The 23,334-nt window shown below is 35.8% G+C and overlaps 1 protein-coding gene across 1 annotated transcript in view; it reads right to left on the reverse strand.

Annotated features, from left to right (window-relative positions):
• Positions 1–8,804, reverse strand: part of LOC143245276 (uncharacterized) — an 88,641-nt gene extending 79,837 nt beyond the window's left edge. Inside the window, exon 1 of the mRNA XM_076491440.1 lies at positions 8,631–8,804. The gene's annotated coding sequence lies outside the window, so the exon portion shown is untranslated. The remainder of the gene's footprint in view (positions 1–8,630) is intronic.
• Between the last annotated feature and the right edge of the window lie 14,530 nt (positions 8,805–23,334).

Below are 23,334 nucleotides of genomic sequence, written 5' to 3' on the forward strand. Positions count from 1 at the left end.
GCAACAATAATAGTAGTAGTGGTTCGGTTTGAATTTCGCTCAAAGCTACACGAGAGCTATCTGCGCTAGCCGTCTCTAAGACTAGAAGTCGACACCACCTACTGCCAACTCATTTGCTAATCTTTTACCAATGGATAGTGAGATTGACCGTCACATTATTATCCCCCCAACGACTGAAAAGGCGAGCATATTTTGTAGGACGGGATTCGAACCCACGACCTTTAGATTGCGAGTCAGGTGCTCTAACCACCTGGCCATATGGGGCTGAAATTGGAAGACGCTCCTTATTAGGGAGAAAAATCCTGTACACGTGATGCAGGTTTTAAAATTTGTTTGTTAAATTTCGCGCGGTGCTGCTAAAGGGCTATCTGTGCTGCCCTTCCTAATAAAGTATAGCGAAGGAAGCTAATCAACACCACCCTCCGCCAACGTTTTGGTTATTCTTTTAACTAACGAATATTGGGATTGACTTTCACAGTATAACATCCACATAGCCGAAAGAGTGAGCATGTTCCTTTGCCTGGATTTGTAATCCACGACCAAACAAACGTACGTATGTCAGTCGTTATTAACGATCACGAACCATTTGTTGCAGGACAATTAGAACCAGTATTTTGTATGTGTCCACCAAGTTTCATCAAAATGTAACCATTTCGGGCTGAATCAATCCCACAAAATGGTATGAAAAATGGGTCCCATGTTTTGAATCCTCGCGACCTTCCAAGAAGTAATCACTTCTAAGTTGGCTCATATTACACATGTATATAAACGTTCGTCCAAAACTGTTCATCCATTTATGAGAAGAAATCCTGGTGACAAACACACACACGCGCAGAAAACATAACCTCTGTTCACATTCTGTAACGGAGTTACATAAAGATACGGATGAGTACTTAAAGAAATTGCCACATAATACTAATACATTAGCCAAGAAATAATTTGTTTTATGTAATTAAGACATTAAGAAAGGCTACACCTGGGTTCCTATGAAATGATAAATTATACGGTACGTTAAAATAATGTAGGACATAATTATACAATGTAATAAAATTCATATAATAGAAAAGTGTGCTGTAAAATATGATGACACATAGATCAGAAAAATCTTTAATTATTTCAAATTAATCGAAATTTAATTAATCGTGAAAACGGGTGAAGATGAATTAATAAGTCTTTGTTTCAAATGTTCGTGAAAGAAAGGCAAGTGGTAAACAAACGAGTTTTGAATAATTTGTCTGTGCTAAGTTATTTACCCCTCTGGTGACTGTTCAGTTCACCAGAGGGCTCGTTTTAAAAGTATAGTTTTTTAAACTTCTTCCAGCAGATAAGTAATTTTCCTACTTCTGTCATAATACGTCACAGCGAAGTCAAATAACATCAATGAAGTTGTACTAATTTTGCTCCAACATTTCGAAGCTAGGCTCTTAATATTTTGCATAGAGTTGCATAGAACAATTGGCTTAGGCGTTCAGGCTATCTTAAATCTCAGCAGTCATTTATCTTGAGATATCCTGGCATTTCAATAAAGTCACAACGTATGATATTTAGTTACGTTGTTGTTGATTTAACGCAAAGATACACATTGGATTATCTGCGATTATTCGACTGGGAGAATCGAGCCTCGTGTTTAGAGGGCATACATATGTGATTATTATAGTTTGGTTGTGCAGGGTAGGTGATTACCAGTTCATAGGATCTAAGATGAACTCTGCAGAATATTCGTTTGTATGCAAATTAATTTTTAACGATACTCTGATATTCATATTTTCTAATTAGGATATGAGGATGGATTTGTAACTAATTCGCAAAGAACAGTATTAGCCTGAGGCTAATATAGCTTTTAGCCTCAACCAGTAATCATTGCCAGGAAACTTGGAACTGAAACAAAAGAAATCGAGAAAAAAAGAAACCCCAGAGTTTTCTCTTTTCATATTAATATTAGTGTGAGCAAATAGTATTGTTACAGCCTCACGATTTTTGCAATTCGATAGTCAAATTTAAAAATGTGCACGAATAAGAGAAGATACGTTAAGCCTAAAAAGAAGTCGCTCCATTCTTTGTTAAAAAGTATAAAACGCAGCTTAACAGCGTCGCATTACGAAATATAAAATAATAGAAAGTTCTAGGTGTTAAAGCGTTATATAACGTACTGTAATATTTTTATAGAGTTTAATAAGAACATCTTGTTAAAAATTTAATTATAATATCAGTGTATTAACAAAATTCCTTTGTCAAAAGTTATAACTCGAAAACATTATTAATAAAAAACAATAGTCCTAACGCACCATGCAAAACTTTATAGATAAATAACAATACTTCCAATGTACCATGAAAAACGTTATTAGTATACAACAATACCCCTAATGCACCATGAAAAAGATTATAAATAAACAACAATGCTTCTATTGCACCATGAAAAACGTTATTAATAAACAATAATACTTCTATTGCACCATGAAAAACGTTATTAGTATACAACAATACCCCTAATGCACCATGAAAAAGATTATAAATAAACAACAATGCTTCTATTGCACCATGAAAAACGTTATTAATAAACAACAATACTTCTATTGCACCATGAAAAACGTTATTAATAAACAACAATACTTCTATTGCACCATGAAAAACGTTATTAGTAAACAACAATACTTCTATTGCACCATGAAAAAGATTATAAATAAACAACAATACTTCTATTGCACCATGAAAAACGTTATTAATAAACAACAATACTTCTATTGCACCATGAAAAACGTTATTAATAAACAACAATACTTCTATTGCACCATGAAAAACGTTATTAGTAAACAACAATACCCCTAATGCACCATGAAAAAGATTATAAATAAACAACAATACTTCTATTGCACCATGAAAAACGTTATTAATAAACAACAATACTTCTATTGCACCATGAAAAACGTTATTAGTAAACAACAATACTTCTATTGCACCATGAAAAACGTTATTAGTAAACAACAATACCCCCAATGCACCATGAAAAAAATTATAAATAAACAACAATACTTCTATTGCACCATGAAAAACGTTATTAGTAAACAACAATACCCCCAATGCACCACGAAAAAGATTATAAATAAACAACAATACTTCTATTGCACCATGAAAAACGTTATTAATAAACAACAATACTTCTATTGCACCATGAAAAACGTTATTAATAAACAACAATACTTCTATTGCACCATGAAAAACGTTATTAGTAAACAACAATACCCCTAATGCACCATGAAAAAGATTATAAATAAACAACAATACTTCTATTGCACCATAAAAAACGTTATTAATAAACAACAATACTTCTATTGCACCATGAAAAACGTTATTAGTAAACAACAATACTTTTATTGCACCATGAAAAACGTTATTAGTAAACAACAATACCCCTAATGCACCATGAAAAAGATTATAAATAAACAACAATACTTCTATTGCACCATGAAAAACGTTATTAGTAAACAACAATACCCCTAATGCACCATGAAAAAGATTATAAATAAACAACAATACTTCTATTGCACCATGAAAAACGTTATTAGTAAACAACAATACCCCTAATGCACCATGAAAAACGTTATTAGTAAACAACAATACCCCCAATGCACCATGAAAAACGTTATTAATAAACAACAATACTTCTATTGCACCATCAAAAACGTTATTAATAAACAACAATACTTCTATTGCACCATGAAAAACGTTATTAGTAAACAACAATACCCCCAATGCACCATGAAAAACGTTATTAATAAACAACAATACTTCCAATGCACTATGAAACCTCCCAGTGGCTCAGCGGTATGTCTGTCTCATGGTTAAGTAAGTTCTAGAAAAAACACTGATAAATTAAAACCTTTGTGCAAATGTAGATTATTAACAATTGTATTAGATATAAAATATAATATATTAAGTCAGCTTTGTAATATAGAGGGTGTGCTGAATTATGCCTACAAATTATTAATATGTATTCTTGAATGTGTAGAAACACCTGTTAGGCTTATATCGTGGTACCACCATGTTCTGTTTATACCACAACGTATCTAAGTTTGTGACCTTTATTTTTGTTATGGTGTATTAGAATTCTAATATTCACTATAACAGCGGTTCTGAGCTGTCCCTGCAACACCAGTAAGGTGTTTCAAATCCCACCACCCAACATTCTCACCCATTCAACCGTCATAAAGTGGTAATAAGAGTGACAACGAGTGATATTCATTAACTACCTTGCCTTTAGTCAGTTTAGTGTATCTCTCAAAATTAAGGACAGCTATTGCAGAAAAACTTAGACGTAGCTTTGTGTGTAATTTGATAAACAAACAAAGCACGTTGTCCAGACAGTCCGTGTGTGAAAATGTCTCTTTTAGTTGAGTAAGCCAAGTTAAGATATACTCGTTTCGTAACGTCAGCACAGGTGATGTACAAGCTACAGTTGAAATAATAAAACGAGCCTTTACGTTTTATGTTGGCATAGAAACCATCTCGGCTGAGAGTCACTTAGCAACCGATTGAGTGCGGAAATTCTTCGCTAGGAACGGTAGTAAAGTGAACAATAAGTTAGTTCGTCTCATAACCAGAATTTCTGTAGTTCCCGACAAGAGATGGTAATACTAAGAGATAACAAAAATATTAAAATAAAGTTAATGGCTTTCCAAAATATTAACTAATTACGTATTAATGTGTTTTAATTATACCTTGTCTAATAGTATACTGTTATAATTATCCTGGAATAATGAAACCAGTTCTTTGTTATATTCCATATGAATCATATTATATATTCAAACTTATTACATCGGTTTCGTTTTGACATACGAATTGTTTTGTTGTATGCTTCTAGCTATGAAATATATAATCTGGAATATTATATGCTAGTAGAAATAATGGTATTTGAAAAATATTCATTAAACATATAAAATAGTGTTTTAACCTGTCACATTATAGTAATAACGAAATAATGATTAAAATAATATAATAGTTCTGTTAGGTAACAACAACATTTAACAAAGTTTCTCTTTAGCGATAAGTAAAAGTTAATATAGTTTATCTTGTATGGTTTGTTTGTTTGTTTTTGAAGTTTGCGCAAAGCTACTCGAGGGCTATCTGTGCTAGCCGTCCCTAATTTAGCAGTGTAAGACTAGAGGGAATGCAGCTAGTCATCACCACCCACCGCCAACTCTTGGGCTACTCTTTTACTAACGAATAGTGGGATTGACCGTCAAATTATAACCCCCCACGACTGAAAGGGCGAGCATGTTTGGCGCGACGGGGATGCGAACCCGCGACCCTCAGATTACGAGTCGCACGCCTTAACACGCTTGGCCATGCCGGGCCCATCTCGTATGACCAAGGCTGTTACTGCACCAGTAAAAGAAACAGTAGAAATGGATACTTAAAACGGGTTTCTTATCATAATTTTGTCACAATATTAATCTACTGTAGCTGACAATTTTTATATATAAAAATAAAATGAATATATACTAAATACTAAACGTAATGTACACGTATATGAACATATTAAAAAAAAACACAACTTAGATATAACCTTTAGAAAGGTTGCTTCGTAACATCACGTCACTAGTTAGTTTTCGATGTATGACTAGTCTTGGGTCCTTACAAATTAACATTGTACAGCACAAAAACTTGTTCTCAGCCACGTGAAGAATTCTAGCTTCTAATAAAACGTCTTACTTAACCTTGTTAGCTGACCTTAAATTCTTCCTCGTGGTCTTTCGTCTTGACTTCAAGGCTTTTGAATATCAAACAGAAAAAAAACAAACACCGATTGATTATATATACATACGCCTTCTGCCTATGAAACAAAGAAATAAGTCGATTCAAAACCATCCGAGTTAACGTGGCCAGTTTAGCTTACGTGCCATTATAAGTTTTTAATTTAATGAATCACTAAACATCACTGTGCTTACTTGTTCAAAGCTTTTCGAGGGCTGTCTGTGCTATATACCCCTAAATTACAAGTGATAGACTAGAGGGAACGTGAATATTCAACACTATCCACCACTAGTTATAGGTATACGGGATTCAAAGCTGCGACCTGCAGATTGCGCGTCAAGCGCCCTTTCGCTTCACCTAATTCTATAATGACATGCCATTTCACTTAATGTTATGCTCACCAAGGTTTCAGTTATTAAAACACTTTACGATCCTGCTTGTAACATTTGAAATTTACAAATTTGAAAGTGTTGACTGTATTTATTATACACCGTTCTTTCACCTACGTTTGTATGTGTTATTTTACGATAACCTGCATTATTGTTTGTTTTGAATTTTCGCGCGAAGCTACACGAGGGCTATCTGCGCTAGCCGTCTTTAATTTAGCAGTGTAAGACTAGAGAGAAGGCAGCTAGTCATTACCACTCACCGCCAACTCTTGGGCTACGCTTTTACCAATTTATAGTGGGATTGACCGTCACATTATAACGCCCCCACGGCTGAAAGGGCGAACATGTTTGGTGCGACCGATATTCGAACCCGCGACCCTCGGATTACGAGTCGAACGCCTTAACCCACCTGGCCATGCCGGGTCCATCTTCATTAGTTACCCGTGTACTTACTCTAACCATTATCTTAATTATAGGTTGCAATTCGTCAATGTTTATGATAAGGCTAACGTTCGTGCCTTTAAAGGAAATATAAAAACCGTAGCAAGTTAGCCCGAAATATCTGTAACCAAGCAACAGAATCTCACGTGCATAATGTTTAGTGTTTGTGCTAATAGGTTTGGCAAATGAACGAATTAGAATCGAAGAGAGGCGAACAGAAAACATAGGAGAACACAACAACAGGTTTGTAAGATGGGCAGACGAACGGAAAGATTGGTGAATAAATGAACACACTCTCGGCAATTGTGCTTTGTTTTTGTTTATCGGCGCTGATGTAATTTTACTTTGTTAAGTCGAGCGTGTTAATTTGTTCAGTGTCTGACGTGAATGTATTGTTATTCATCGAGGCCTACAACGATATAAACCTAAGACAGACCTTGTCTTTTACACACACTTCGCCCAAAATTTGGCAACCTTCCAACCTCAGTATTTTATTTTTATTATCTCTCTGTATTAGTTGCGACATATTGTGACGTAACAGTGTTCACCTTTATTAAGTTTGGTAATTAGAAATCTGCCACTTTTAAGAAGGGGTTCTCACACTTTCTATTTACAACGCCACACTAACCTCTTGTTTACGACAGATGATTTAAAATGCTGAATGGTTTTGCGTTGGATTAACTTAAAAAATATTCCAGACAGTAGATGTAAGAAATTGTACAACAGTTTTAACCTCTAACTTTGGAAATAATAGATTTGTATTCTTAAAATATGAAGGTTTCAGTCAACACTAATAATAAACCAACAGTTATTGATTTACTTTGAGGTACTGTTATTCAAACCAGAATTGAGAAATATAATTGATGTATTTATAATGGTCTAAATGTATCGCTGCGGTCAGTAACATCTTAAACATACGACATAGTATCGTCTATGGTATTATTTCACAAAAGTAAGTTACATGTGTACGCCAGCTTACAAGCTGGCGAACTGTTGTAATCATTATTACAAATCCATTGTGACGCCGCCAAGTAACATGGGGAAAACCAGTGTTTGGATCTAACCCCAAACGCCATCGGGGGGCCCCACATTTTCCCTAAATTTTTGTCCACTTATAACTGGAGGACTGCTGGACAGTTCGTTTTACTAACCCTGCCATAAGCCTTTCGGGCTACTCCTGGAAGGGACATAGATTTATTTGATAGTTTTGAATTTCGCACAAAGCTACACGAGGGATATCTGCGCTAGCCGTCCCTAATTTAGCGGTGTAAGACTAGAGGGAAGGCAGTGAGTCATTACCATCCAATGCCAACTCTTGAGCTGTTCTTTCACTAACAAATGGTGGGATTGACCGTCACTTTATAACGCCCCTACGGCTGAAAGGGCGAAAATGTTTGGTGCAGCGGGGATTCGAACCCGCGACCCTCAGGTTACGAGTCGAGCGCCCCCTAACCACCAGGCCGACATAGAGAGATCCTTCGGTGGCCGGTAGGAATGACACATCCTGTAAGTTCAGAATGATACATACTTTTATCGCGGTGAAAACAGTGATTCGTAAACAATAAGACTGCTGGGTATATATATATATATATATATATATAACTTTAATCATGTATTACTAAGTTATTGTTTCTCACTGAGATATGCTTTGAATAAAAGTTCATTTAATTGTCCAAATTACGTTCGATGAAAAGAAGTGAATGACCGAAATATGAACCTTTTGTCAACAAATTATACGTCTGTCCCTCTGGAAACAAACAAGTAACAACGTTTTCTTGACAACGCGCGGACTCTTCACTGAAAGTGGTTGTCTAAGTGGAACAAAATAAGAGACAGATTTTCCGTCTTTTATACATAGACGTATAAACTCAGCATGTAGTAATGTGTTCTTTATTTACTCACTGGACATTAATATATATATATATACAACAGCATACTTTAAGAACGATAATTATACGTCGCAGATAACAGAACATAATTCTTTGGTAATTATCTTTTACGACACTGATGCTTGACAGTAAAACAAATATATATTTATGACTGCCTTACCTGCTTATATACCGATTTCGGAGTTAAATATTACTTGTTTTAACATCAGGACATGTCTGTTTCGAATCAAATAAATGTTCTCTCTATAGAAATTTCACTAGGTTTTCTTCTTGTACGACCGTCTGCACGTGAACTGCGCGTGTTTTACTCGGCTATCTGCCAAATCACAATAGGTTTACTTTAACCACTCTTAGGCTTCGCGAATATATAATGTTGTACAATTAACATAGCGCATGCGTAATAGAGATTGTTCTTTTTATACCAGCATGTCTGACAGACGTAGAAGATGTGAAAGTTACCAGCGTCTTCATCTTACAATGTGTTCTCGACGAATTCATAGACATTATTGTTTTAATACACAGAAATCTAGCATCTCTTTGTTTACGTATTTTAACACAGGACTTACGAGCAATAAGGATAAAAAATAACATATCAGTGTAACAACTAACTCAGTTGCTTATTAAAAGTCAATAATGATATAAAATTTTAATATTGCTGTGTACAATAATGAGCAATAAACGTAAGCTAAACCGTCTATACAGTTCATTTATTGTCACCAAAAATTGAATCATACCTTTAAATTATTTTGCGAACTTCACGTTAGTATAAACAACACACCGTCGTAGACGTTTCGTTTTTTTGGTGTTTTTTTTTTTCTTTCAGAAATTAAGGAATCGGGAAAGTATGTAAAAATTTGTTTTGTTTTTGAATTTCGCACAAAGCTACTCGAGGGCTATCTGTGCTAGCCGTCCCTAATTTAGCAGTGTAAGACTAGAGGGAAGACAGCTAGTTATTACCACCCACCGCCAGCTCTTGGGCTACTCTTTTCAAACGAATAGTGGGATTGACCGTTACATTATAACGCCCCACGTCTGAAAGGGCGAGCATGTTTGGCGCGATGGGGATTCGAACCCGCGACTCTCGAATTACGACTCGAACACCTTAACCCACCTTGTCATGCCAGGCCAGTATGGTACGTAAAGACACAGGAAATATATATATATACAAAACCAGGCACGTTCTTCGTCACCAGGTTAAGTTTCTCTCAGGCGTTTTTTTCGTGTTATTTTCAGAGGATGTGAAACGGATGCAACCGCCAAGGAGCTCCTTTTGCGATACGTGTTCTATTGGTGTCAGTAAAATAAAACCCGAACAAGTAAAAGAGTAATGGAAACATGGTTGCTTAAAAACACGTATCAGTGACTTACTGCAGTTTTGAAACACAAAAATAAGTGCGCAAATTCGCTGATTCATAGCGAACCTGATTTATTAGGTACTAGTAGTTGTATAGCACTTTGGTGACGTGTTACCTTTGTGGAAAGGTTGTATCCAATTCAGAATGTTGGAGAAAATTCATCGAGATCCGCTGTGATAACTTGTTTAGTAGTTTCTTGCTGTTAGCGTCACCTGGTGGAGACCAAAAGAGGTTTAATGCAAATAAATGTCGTTTAATCTTGATGGATTGCATCTGATAAATGTTAATGCTGCTTTTGAAATGGTATGGAATGGGAAAAATAAAAACGGATTGTTATATGTACGTGTAAGATAATATTAAAACTGGATTTCGTCAAACAAGGCATTTATGATTTTTCATTCAATAAGAAATTGAGGTCTAACCAGTGATATAATTTTTACCTGCTACAATGTTTTGACTGTGAGGCAACAATAATTTTTCCACAAGCCACCCTAAACAAAGTTTGTAACTTTCCAAAGGTCAAGTAACATATTATTTTCCTATTAATCAGACTGGCAAGAATCTAATATTTTTATCTGTTTAATTAGAAAACTATATTCCTTTTATTCACCGTTTACGATGGAAACAGAAGACAAAAAATGTGCTCACGGTATAAAGTGATGGCCATCAGAAACTACATATCAAAATTTTAACATTTGTCAAGAGAATAAAGTTTATTAGCACTTATTGGATTAACCGCTCGTATCTGAAGTATTGACTGTATATGTATATTTTTGTATTTGTTATAGAAATTTCCTACTCTGTGATACATGAATGACAATATTAGAACTTGTCAGCCAATAAACCTAGTCTTCTTTCGTAATATCAATAGCACTATACTCCATTATGGGCCTGATAGAATCCCACATAAACCAACACAGCTTCCTTTAACATAACACACTTTAGAAACAAGCGCTGTTATAACTTATCTATAGGGTTGAAAAGCGCTGATAAAATATATTTGAAGTTGCCAAACTTCCCAGTTATCACATGGGGTTATGTAGCACTAGAAAAGTATATTTGAAATAGTCAAACTTCCTAGCTATCACATGGGGTTATGTAGCACTAGTAAAGTATATTTGAAATAGTCAAACTTCCTAGCTATCACATGGGGTTATGTAGCACTAGAAAAGTATATTTGAAATAGTCAAACTTCCTAGCTATCACATGGGGTTATGTAGCACTAGTAAAGTATATTTGAAATGGTCAAACTTCCTAGCTATCACATGGGGTTATGTAGCACTAGAAAAGTATATTTGAAATAGTCAAACTTCCTAGCTATCACATGGGGTTATGTAGCACTAGAAAAGTATATTTGAAATGGTCAAACTTCCTAGCTATCACATGGGGTTATGTAGCACTAGTAAAGTATATTTGAAATGGTCAAACTTCCTAGCTATCACATGGGGTTATGTAGCACTAGAAAAGTATATTTGAAATAGTCAAACTTCCTAGCTATCACATGGGGTTATGTAGCACTAGAAAAGTATATTTGAAATGGTCAAACTTCCTAGCTATCACATGGGGTTATGTAGCACTAGTAAAGTATATTTGAAATAGTCAAACTTCCTAGCTATCACATGGGGTTATGTAGCACTAGAAAAGTATATTTGAAATAGTCAAACTTCCCAGTTACCACATATGGTTATGTAGCACTAGTAAAGTATATTTGAAATAGTCAAACTTCCTAACTATCACATGGGGTTATGTAGCACTAGAAAAGTATATTTGAAATAGTCAAACTTCCTAGCTATCACATAGGGTTATGTAGCACTAGTAAAGTATACTTGAAATGGTCAAACTTCCCCTTTATCACATATGGTTATATAGCACTAGAAAAGTATATTTGAAATAGTCAAACTTCCTAGCTATCACATGGGGTTATGTTGCACTAGAAAAGTATATTTGAAATAGTCAAACTTCCTAGCTATCACATAGGGTTATGTAGCACTAGTAAAGTATACTTGAAATGGTCAAACTTTCCCTTTATCACATATGGTTATATAGCACTAGAAAAGTATATTTGAAATAGTCAAACTTCCTAACTATCACATGGGGTTATGTAGCACTAGAAAAGTATATTTGAAATAGTCAAACTTCCCAGTTATCACATAGGGTTATGTAGCACTAGTAAAGTATACTTGAAATGGTCAAACTTCCCCTTTATCACATATGGTTATATAGCACTAGAAAAGTATATTTGAAATAGTCAAACTTCCTAGCTATCACATGGGGTTATGTAGCACTAGAAAAGTATATTTGAAATAGTCAAACTTCCTAGCTATCACATAGGGTTATATAGCACTAGAAAAGTATATTTGAAATAGTCAAACTTCCTAGCTACCCTATGGCACTATGATAACGTATGTGACAATATTCCAATCCATTTGTACAACACTCAGATGCAGGAATACAAAGTCATTAGATTCTGTTAACACTTGTCAAACTAGTTAACAGAAAGAAGGGTTTTGAAAGACACGTCTGCTCTAGACGTGGTTACCACATCGTTCTGTCCAAGGGACAAAAAATAAACCTAAGTGTCCTTGAATCGCAATGACTCTGTTAATAGGCTTTTATCTTGTTCCTTTCTTGCCCAGAATATCTTTAGATTCGATTTTATACCAAAGCTATCAAGGCTAAAACAGATGGCGTTAATAGCTTACAATGGCATTCAGGTGAATATTCTTTATAAGCTTTTACAAATTCAGTTGGCTGTTTTGGTTGTTGTTAAGTACAAAGATTAATGGGCTATTTGTGCTCTGCCCACCAGTGGTATAAACACCAGTACTGGGCTATTTGTACTCTGCCCACTTGTGGTATAAAAACCAATACTGTAGATCCATACCTTCATCTTTACATGACAATACGACGTTCACAAGATATTTAACTGTTACGTTTTTTTCACTGTACTTATTAACACTACAAAGATAAGTGTGTAAACATTTTATGTTTCACTTGTGTGTTCTACAATTAAGTGCAACCCTCTCAGTTGTTAATATCCTGTGTATTCCTTATTTAGTCCAAAACGTGTGTTTTTTTCACTTAACTTGAAAAACAAAATATTTATTTCCTGTATTTTCCTAGTAAGTAACTGAAGATATTTGATTAAAACCATATTTATCACACTTTTCTCTATATCTTCAATGATCCTGTAAGTTTAGTGGTCAGACAAACACAGTTTAATTTTATGAACAGACAAATGAAGTTGTGTTTTAGTCGGTTTCACAGTTCCTCCAACTTTAAAGTTACTTCCTTTGTAATGTATTATAAACTTCCAAGTGAGTTGAAGAGATTCTGCATTGTAGTTTGTAAAAGCAAGCATACGTTTGACATTACAAATCCAATGTTGGAAATTGAATAAATAAAGACCCATCAAGTCCATACTTGGTCAGAGATACTTGTACAAGTCACGTAGCTTATCTTTGGTTAATATGTTTCATTCCAAACATCTATATGTTGTTTCAGCACCAAATAAACCATCTATCTGGACTAGACACCATATCAACTCATGTTTTGCACCACAAATACCAAATTGAAAAATATTTAAAATAAAACTGTCTATTGAACTTTTGACTATATCACTGTACATATCTTATGCGCTAGCCTTCCCTAATTTAGCAGGGTAAAACTAGAGGGAAAGCAGCTAGTCATCACCACTTTCTGCCAACACTTGGGCAACTTTTTTACCAACGAATAATAGGATTGACCGTAACATTATAATGCCCCTACGGCTGAAAGGGTGAGCATATTTGGTGTGACGGGGATTTGAACCCGCGACCGTCGGATTGAGAGTCGAGTCCCTTAACCACCTGGCCATGCCGGGTCCCAGTGAAGGAAGCGAGTAGGAAGATACTTTTTTTTCTTTTGCGGATTAGCGGTAAAAGTGGGGCTTAGAAGGTTAAAATTCAAAGTTTGATCCCTGTAATGAGCCCATCACATATTACCTATTATGCATCGTGGCGCTTGGATAAACAAGGAAAGGAAAGCATGTATTAAACATTTACTTCGTACAGTAACGCGTTATTTACACAATAATGGTCGAGAAAATATGTTATCAACGTTAAATGACAAATTAGGGTGAAGTGTTACAATTTTTTTCTCAGTAATGTTTAATATTGTCAGAATTATTAATCACACACTTATAAGACTCCTATTAAACAAACTTCCTTATCCAAAACACAGTTTCCTTTCTGTTTGTTTGTTAGTTTTTTTAATTTCGCACAAAGCTACTCGAGGGCTATCTGTGCTAGCCGTCCCCAATTTATCAGTGTAAGACTAGAAGGAAGGCAGCTAGTCATCACCGTCCACCGCCAACTCTTGGGCTACTCTTTTACCAACGAATAGTGGGATTGACCGCTACATTATAACGCCCCCCACGGCTGAAAGGGCGAGCATGTTTGGAGCGACGGGGATTTGAACCCGCGACTCTCAGATTACGAGTCACATGCCTCAACACGCTTGGCCATTCCGAGTCAGTTTCCTTTCTAGGAGTCCAACAGTTAGCGGTATGTCTACGTACTTACAATGTTATAAATTGGGTTTTGATATCCGTGGTGGGCAAAGCACAGACACACCCCTTTCACGTTTATTTTAATTAAGTCTAATTTTTCTTTATCAAGTTTTCATGAACGTAATCATACGTTTTGTTTTATTGTAAGTAAGTTTTCAATAATAACTGAAACGTTTGTTATTAATAATTTTGATCTATGGATGGACTGGCTCGTACCTGAGAGCACATTGTCACTGTCAGTGACATTGCTATTGTATAATTAATAAGGTCATTTTTTCACCTTGAAACGGATTGTTTTAACCTAATGAATAGAATATAAGTGTATGTTGTTTAAACGAAACAGGATTCTACTTCTGTGATAACCTAGGTCGTTGTCGTTTGTATCTGGGACTTGTATATTAAGTTTTATGAACATTTTGATTGGATTCTTGTAGCTGTACTATCAGTAACGTAAGACAAGAACTACAAAAAGTATTTAGAAAGATATGCTCGTTTTAGCTAACAAAAGGCCCAGCATGGCCAAGTGTGTTCAGGCGTTCGACTCGTAACCTGAGAGTCGCGGGTTCGAATCCCCGTCGCACCAAACATGCTCGCCCTTTCAGCCGTGTGGGTGCTATAATGTGACGATCAATCCCACTATTCGTTGGTAAAAGAGTAGCCCAAGAGTTGACGGTGGGTGGTGATGACTAGTTGCCTTCCCTCTAGTCTTACACTGCCAAAATAGAGACGGCTAACGCAGAGAACTCTCCTGTAGCTTTGCGCGAAATTCAAAAAACAAAATCGTGGATATTTGATTAACGAGTTCTACAGTCGATGTTTCGCCAATATCAACTGTTTGAATCTAAATTTTAAAAGTTGATATTTTGGAATGTAGTGCAGATGCTTAATCATTAGGTTTAATGCCATTTCTTATCACGAACACAGGATTAGCCCAAGAATTTCACAAAGCTTCTATTAAAACATACGATCAAAAACATCTTAAGGACTAGATTTGTTCTCGAAATGGATCTTCTATCTCAATGACTGAAGCTGCTAAAATATTGATGATAGCAAAACATAGATTTTACGACTGCCAGACAAAATGTGTTTGTTTTTGACAGTAGACTGTCAGACAAAATTTGATTGTTTTTTTTGACAGTAGAGTGTCAGACAAAATTTGTTTTTTATTTGTTTTGACAGCGGAGTGTCAGACAAAATTCATAATACAATCCTTTGTTCTTCGTATTATTATTGTTTCACAGAAAAATCAGCTATGAATATTTTTAAAACTTACAGTAAAACTCCTGCGCAGGTCATAGGACTATTTTTATGTTAATTCTTGAAAATGAAGGAGGTATTTTATCTCTATTTTCATCGTTACTGGTTGAGTTTCTCCTAGAAGCCATTCAAGCACTGAATTCTACAGTAAAAAGGGCCAGGTGTACTGCGCTAAAATCTATGCACAGCTACTGAATAAACTCCTTGCAAGGTTGTAGGTCTAAGTTGATTTTTGAAAGTCGAGATTTTTATCCTCTAATTTTTTTAGTTCTTCATTACCAACTTACGTTTTTCAAAGCCATTGAAGCAGCGGATTGTTAGTGATTATAAAGTTACAAGTTGCTACAGAAAAGAAAGCTACGAATACTTTGCTGAAATCCAGACAGTAGTAATGAATGCAGTATTTAGTATATCATAGGGGAAGTTTTAAAATTAATTCAAGCGATTTCACTTTCTGCCATTGAAAGACACATGGTGTTTCACTAATGCGCATTAATGCCAAAATAATTTGTGCAACTTATAGCCCATTAACTGGAAATTGTCACGTTATGGATTCATCATTTCTGGAGTTCGCTATTGTATTTTGTCTTTACGCGTTTTTTTGCGGCTGTTTCATTGAGTTTTCTAACAGTGGATGGTTACCACAGTAGATTTGTCTAATTTATTCTACTGATTTTCGTACTTCGCTTGTTGATAGCTTGTTTAAAAATTTAAAAATCTTTTATTATATTAATATAGGTATAAAGGCGTTCCCTTATATTGGTTATAAAATTATATATTCAAACATCTAACACCGCCCTCTACGTTCCGACACTCAGTTGCACAACCCCTTTCAAACATGTGGTCAGCTTCCGGTCAGTTACCTCTTTCTTTGTGAACCTGACGATGACCGAAGAAGGTCGAAACGTTGTTCGCTCTTCTATGTAAAATATTTTCTCAACCCAAACGAGCCGTTTCTGCATATATATAGGAAACACGATATCTTATACGATGAAGGAACTAAGAAATTACCAAGGGATGTAATCTTATAAAAACCCAAGTTTATCTTAATAACTGTGGAACAAACCACTAGGGAAACACGACATCTTATACGATGAAGTAACTAAGAAATTACCAAGAGATGTAATCTTATAAAAACCCAAGTTTATCTTAATACCTATGGAACAAACCACTAGGGAAACACGACATCTTAGACGGTCTTGAAAACAGCAAAAAAAAAAAAAGTATTTTTTTTTTTTGTGGTCGATAAAACAATGTCAGTTCTCAGAATTCTTGTTAACTGTGATATAATCTCGCCTTAACCACCTGGCCATGCCGGGCTCGCTGTTAGTTGAAGACCGTGTTCTGTATATCAGTAAACATTTTGTAATGAAGCTTAAACTATTGCTGTCATTAATTTGATTTCATTTCTAGAAAATAGTGAAGTTACTTTTCAAGTTGTGAAGTCATTTCAGGTCAAGGTGAGTGAATGGATGTATTTTGACCTTGGAGGGTCAGGCACTTGGAAGGTCAGAGATCTTTGTTTGTTGAATTTCGCGCAAGACTACATCGAGGGATATCTGCGCTAAATGCCTTTAATTTTGAAATAATAGACCAGCTCTTGAGAAACTCTTTAGCACTGAATAGTGGGATTAATCGTAACATTATAATGCTCCCAAAACTGAAAGGGCGAATCGATGAATGGATTCAAACTCGCGACCATAAGGTCATGTCAGACCAGTTCAATGCACAGGGAGTTTAAACACAGATGAAAAAAAAAAGAATATTGAAACCATTTCAAGTGACCAATCATACAAGCTGACGTAACTGTCCGAAAGTTATAATCACATTTAATATAGTCACTGATTTACTGTGGTAATCACATTTTTCTTGTTTACTCTTTGACCTTGATTTCGGGTACTGTAACCTAAGTGTTTTTAAAAAGATCTTCCAGTGGCACAGCAGTATATCTGCTGGTTTACAGGCTAGTATTCGAGTTTCGATACCCGTGGTGAGCAGAACACAGATGGCCCATTGTGTAGCTTTGTACTTAACTTCAAACAAACAAAATTAAAAATAAAGATGATGTGCTTGTTTAATGCACTAGAAACGAAAACTACATTTTGTCTGGCCCTGGCATGGCCAGGTGGTTAAGGCACTTGACTCGTAATCCGAGGGTCACGGGTTCGAATCCCCGTCACACTAAACATGCTTGCCCTTTCAGCCGTGGGGACTTTATAATGTGACGGTCAATCCCACTATTCTTTGTAAAAGAGTAGCCCAAGAGTTGGCGGTGGGTGGTGATGACTAGCTGCATTCCCTCTAGTCTTGCACTGCTAAATTAGGAATGGCTAGCGCAGATAGCCTTCGTGTAGCTTTTTCGCGAAATTCAATAACAAACATTTTGCTGTGTAAACTCGTGCAATGAAAATAGACTGGAGTCGTATTCGTTATGGAGTAACTGAACACTGAGAAAATTATTTTAATACATGAGAGTTTCAACAGAAATTAGAACATGGAACGTGAAAAAGCCTCACGTATAAAATGGTAAAGACAGATTTACGCAGAGCATACTCATTTCGGGCCATTGTAAAGGCCTCAGGTGAAGCATTATATTTGCTGATAACACAGTCGTGATTTGTTTTGTTTAGTTTCGTAGCTAACAATAAAGGGAAGCATTCAAACCCTGGAATTTCCGATTTAGCCTCGCAGGTCATTGGTTGAACACTATATATTTACGTTTCATTCTATGTTCACGGTACCACTTTCGTTCTTCTATTTCACACAGTTTATTAACGTTACACTCACTTGAAAAGTTTTCCGCCTGAATCTCTATAATATAACTTTTAACGAAGGTTCAAAGACAGCCGAGAGTTAAACAACAGTAACAAACTGAGCATGTTTTACCTCCTGTATACTGTTTGTAGTTAGGCGCAAAGCTACACAGTTGGTTATCTGTGCTATGCCAATCACGAGTGTCGAAACTCAGTTCTAGGGTTACGTAGGGTCTATCTGCTCTAGCCGTTCCTAATTTAGCAGTGTAAGACTAGAAGGAAGGCAGCTAGTCATCACCACCCACCGCCAACTCCTGAGCTACTCTATTTACCAACGAATAGTGGGATTGGCTGTCACATTGTAACGCTTCCACGTCTGAAAGAGCGAGCATGTTTGGTGTGACGGGGATTCGAACCCGCGACCCTCAGATTACGGGTCGGCGCTATTAGGTCCACAGAAGTACCGCAAAGCTACTGGGGGCACGTGGATTATATAGTAAGGTAATTATTGCGAATTAAAATGAACTTTATCGGTTTATGAAACGATAAATGATTGATTTGGGACTATTTTAAAGCTCCTACGTTTCAGCATATTTTCAAGAAATATAATTTAAAACTAACTCACGGAAAGCTTTTAATCACGTTATTGTATATGAAGAGCATCGAACCCGTAGCTGGTAAACATTACGTACGAGTGATTCAATCTTAAAAACTAATGCCGTTTCGCACGATAAAAAGATATAGTTTTTGATAATTTATTAGTCGCGTGTTTTAACATCTATTAAATAGTAAGCTAAACTCGAATCATTATATAGTTTTAAAAAAATTGGTAAGAACAGATAATATCTAAGTTGCATCTTTTAAGGGTTTCGAACGAGTAATTTTCGATTTTTAACACGTATATTAGCAAGTACAGAGCGTATAAATGAATAATAATTTGTCAGTTTTTATATTCTTTTATCCCAATTTCTCTGAAGCAAACATGTCTAAAAACAGTATTCTATCAATTGTCTGGTAACTTCAGTAAGTAGGGATAAATATATTTACTATATTTCATAGAAAGTATACGAAAGTTTTATTTGTTTTGAATTTCGCGCATAGCTACACGAGGGCTATCTGCGCTTATACGAAAGGAAAGCGATTTGAACGTGAATATTCATGCCGAATTAAGAAAGAGGGAAAAACGTGTCTGTTCACATTATCACATAGTAAATCATCCGAAATGTTCACGTTTAATTCCAAAGTCACGCAAAATTTACAGAAAAAAATAATTCATATTTTCCTTTACTTTTGTTACCTTTTTAACCATGGTTCACACTTCACATATGTGTGTATAACATGCACATTACAGTTGAGCAAAATGGCTTCAGTTTGTATTACGAATTTAAAAATGTAGCCTTTCAGTGTTGATTAAAATATTTATAACTTATTTGCCATCCATCCAGTTTTCTCCACCATATCATGAGCTACATGTCGTGTATATTATAGAGCATTTAGGAAAGCATATTGCAAATATTTGCCTCAAGAAGTTAACCTATGGTCATTGTCACAATACTTTTCAAATAAAAACCCAACAGCAGCTCCATCTTATATTACATCGTAGTTTCTCCATTTGCCGAACCCACTTAGGTTTATCACGTATATTTGTTTGTTGAGTTTTCGTGCGAAGGTATTCGAGAACCATCCATCCAGCCAGAATCCCCTTCCTTCAATGGCCTAGCGTTCAGCCGTCTCTAATTTCTAAGTGATAAACCAGACAGAAGGACGATATTCAACACCACTTACGACAAACTTGCGGGCTAATTTAATCAAAGAGAGGGTTTGATAGTCTCATAACGCACCCACGGCCCAGAGGTTCGAAGCCCTTTTTTGTTTTCTTCTTCTTTTGGTAGTTACTGGACCTAAAACTAAACCAGGGATATCTGTGTGACCATTCTCAAAGTTTGATGAACAGATCAGAAGGAAGACAACTAGTAAGCACCATATAACCTTAGCTTCTGGGCTAATCTTAGCACACTGAATAGTGAGCTTTCACTGTCACTCTCATAACACAGTTACGGCTCCAAAACGTGGAACGCATTTCCTTTTCTTCTATCGCGAAAATGGGACGTAAACCACGGAACCAGAGGTACGCACTTTGGTAAGCTAATCCCTAACGCGAATCTCAGCTCGTTCGTGTATGTACCGATATAACTTGTATACTGCCGCACGTGCTTAATTGCAAACAATTACGTACTTTGTACCTCTAAAGAAGCAACCGAGGCTGTGAAAGTAGTTCTTGGAATTGGAGATTATTCTGTTTGGCATATAGTCGCGTTACATATCAATACTCCGATTTAACGTGATGTTTTTATTGCTGCAAGTAATGATAAAGCGTGTAATGTTATTTTGATTTTTTTCTGTCCCCTTTGTGAAACAACTAATTAAAATGTGTTTGATCATTATTATTAGTATTTTACCTGCTTTTTTGTTTGTTTGTTTGTTTTAAAACTTTGCTCAAAGATACACGAGTGCTCTCTGCGCCACCCGTCCCTAATTTAGCAGTGTAAGGTTAGAGGGAAGGCAGCTAGTCATCACCTCTCACCGCCAACTCTTGGGCTACTGTTTTACCAATGAATAGTGGGATTGACCATCACATTATAACGCCGCCCCTGCAGCTGAAAGGGCGAGCATGTTTGGTGTGACGGACATTCGAACCCGTGATCTTCAGATTACAAGTCAAGTGTCCTAACCATCTGGTCAATCCGGATCTGCTTTTCTGTTGCACCTAATATTGTGACTGAAAAAAATAAATTTTATTCAGCATTAAAAAAAAGAAAAGAAAAACGTAATGTTTATTTGTTTTAGCCCAAAACTACATAACGGGCCATCTGCGCTCTGCCCACCACAAGGAATCGAATCCCTAATGTTAACTTTGTAAATCCGCAAACTTACCACTTGCTCACTTTGAAACTAAAATAAAGAAAGACAGGGAGAAAAAAATATGCTTTAAAATATTAAAAGGAAACCAAAAGCTGTTTTATTAAATGTAGTCAATAACTGAGTGTTGTTACTGATTTTTGATTGGTTGTTTTACAACTCGTCGGTTTTAGGCTCTGACAACCAAAATAAACGCTGTTTTTAAAATTCAGTAGGTTATTGGCTTTATTTTTTCACCCGCTCTGTGGAGCACTGGTGTATTAATAACACCCAATCGAAAGATACTGACTTGGAAACCTGTATTCGTCCTTGACATCTGAAGCATTTGGAACCCTCACGCACCCTTATATGGGCCGACGAGGTAGGGTGCGCATGGCCTTCGAATGGTAGGATTTTATTTATGAAGATTTACTTGTTTGTCTTAGAATGTTCTAGAAGAGCCACACAAGTGGCTATCTGCACATAGCTTTTCCTAGTTTTGAGCCAATAAACTAGAGTGTAGGCAACTGATCATTAGTATCCGCCACCTACTCTTGGACAACTGTTATCGTAGTGTAGAATGCACAGTTGCAGCAACTAATTATGCATATTTTTTTCAGTTAAACAGGTTAATCACTCTTACTTTTATCTGTTGTGTAATTTGAATAAATTATTAATTTTTGAACTCTATACTTGACACAGAACATTTATGGGAAGGATATACATGTAAAAACGGCTGGTATGGATAGAGAAATATCTAAGTAGAGGAGCGAACAACGTTTCGACCTTCTTCGGTCATCGTCAGGTTCACAAAGAAACGTTGTTCGCTCCTTTACATATATTTTCTCTACCCATACCAGCCGTTTTTACATATATACTTTTCTCTACAAGTGGGTTTTCTCATCATCACGGATTTATGGAAAGGTTTCAGGTTTAGTTATCTCTGTTTCTTTGGAGTTTGGTGAGACAATTATTCTTCAATATTATTGTTGTACTAGTCGCGTTCATATAAAACAAATATATCGTCTTCAATACAATCACAAGTTCCGTTATTCATATCAACCATGAGTGCAGGTTCTAAGCCATCTTATGTGTCATTTAGGAAAGACATATGCATTTGAAACCGTAACAACTTTTATGCTCACGTAAGAAGCGACAGAATAATCACATATGATTATTAGTCACTTTCTAAGGCCAGTGGTACTTTATGTGTATGTTTTCAACAGTAATGACCATGAACCAGCAAAGGCAGGTAGGGTATTGTATGTTGGGTTTCTAATTAAAGCACCGAATGGTAGATAGGGTTAGTGAGCACTTAAATTACCCAAGAAAAACACCCGAGGTGGTTCTGCTCCGGTAGACACAATTGGGGCTTTCTTAGAAGGAAAAGGTTGCACATATCACAGGCGCAAGCTAGGAAATCGCTGAGTGTGGTCTTTCTTAATAGGATATTAAGATAAACAAGAGAGCTTGAGATGTTGTTTCACACACACACACACACAGTTCCAACTACAACTTTCTCTTCCACTCAGCCGAGTACACTGATGGTCGTATAATCTTCAACTTATAATACTTTCTTTAAAATCAATGTCTTTATAACGAATATCGTTTGGAGTAAAAAAAAACATCAATCTTGCGAGACAAACCATGTTTTCCTCTTTCCTTGAATGACGTTTAATACGTTTAAACGTTTATATTGGGTTGAGGAATAATTCGTGAGCGATTTTTCAAGTTAACAAAATATATTCATAAATGAAACGCTTTCGCAAAATATTTCATGTCATTTGGTAGATAATTTTTTGCTCTAATAGATGGTGTGTTTGATTTTCATATGTCTTTAATTTTTGCTTTCATTTTCAGCTCATTAAATGGAATGTCAAGTGGACAAAATCGAGCATTTTCGACACCATCTGCTTTTCGCATTTACTTTCTTGCAATTTCGTTTAAAACAATGCATACTATATACCTAGGTATTACATGAAATAAAGTATCATAATAAATGTTTTGGGTGTAATGTGTTCATGCATTGAAGTATTGTATAGTCTTGCATGT

The sequence above is a fragment of the Tachypleus tridentatus genome, chromosome 2 (genome assembly GCF_004210375.1).
Source record: "Tachypleus tridentatus isolate NWPU-2018 chromosome 2, ASM421037v1, whole genome shotgun sequence".
NCBI lineage: Eukaryota > Metazoa > Arthropoda > Merostomata > Xiphosura > Limulidae > Tachypleus > Tachypleus tridentatus.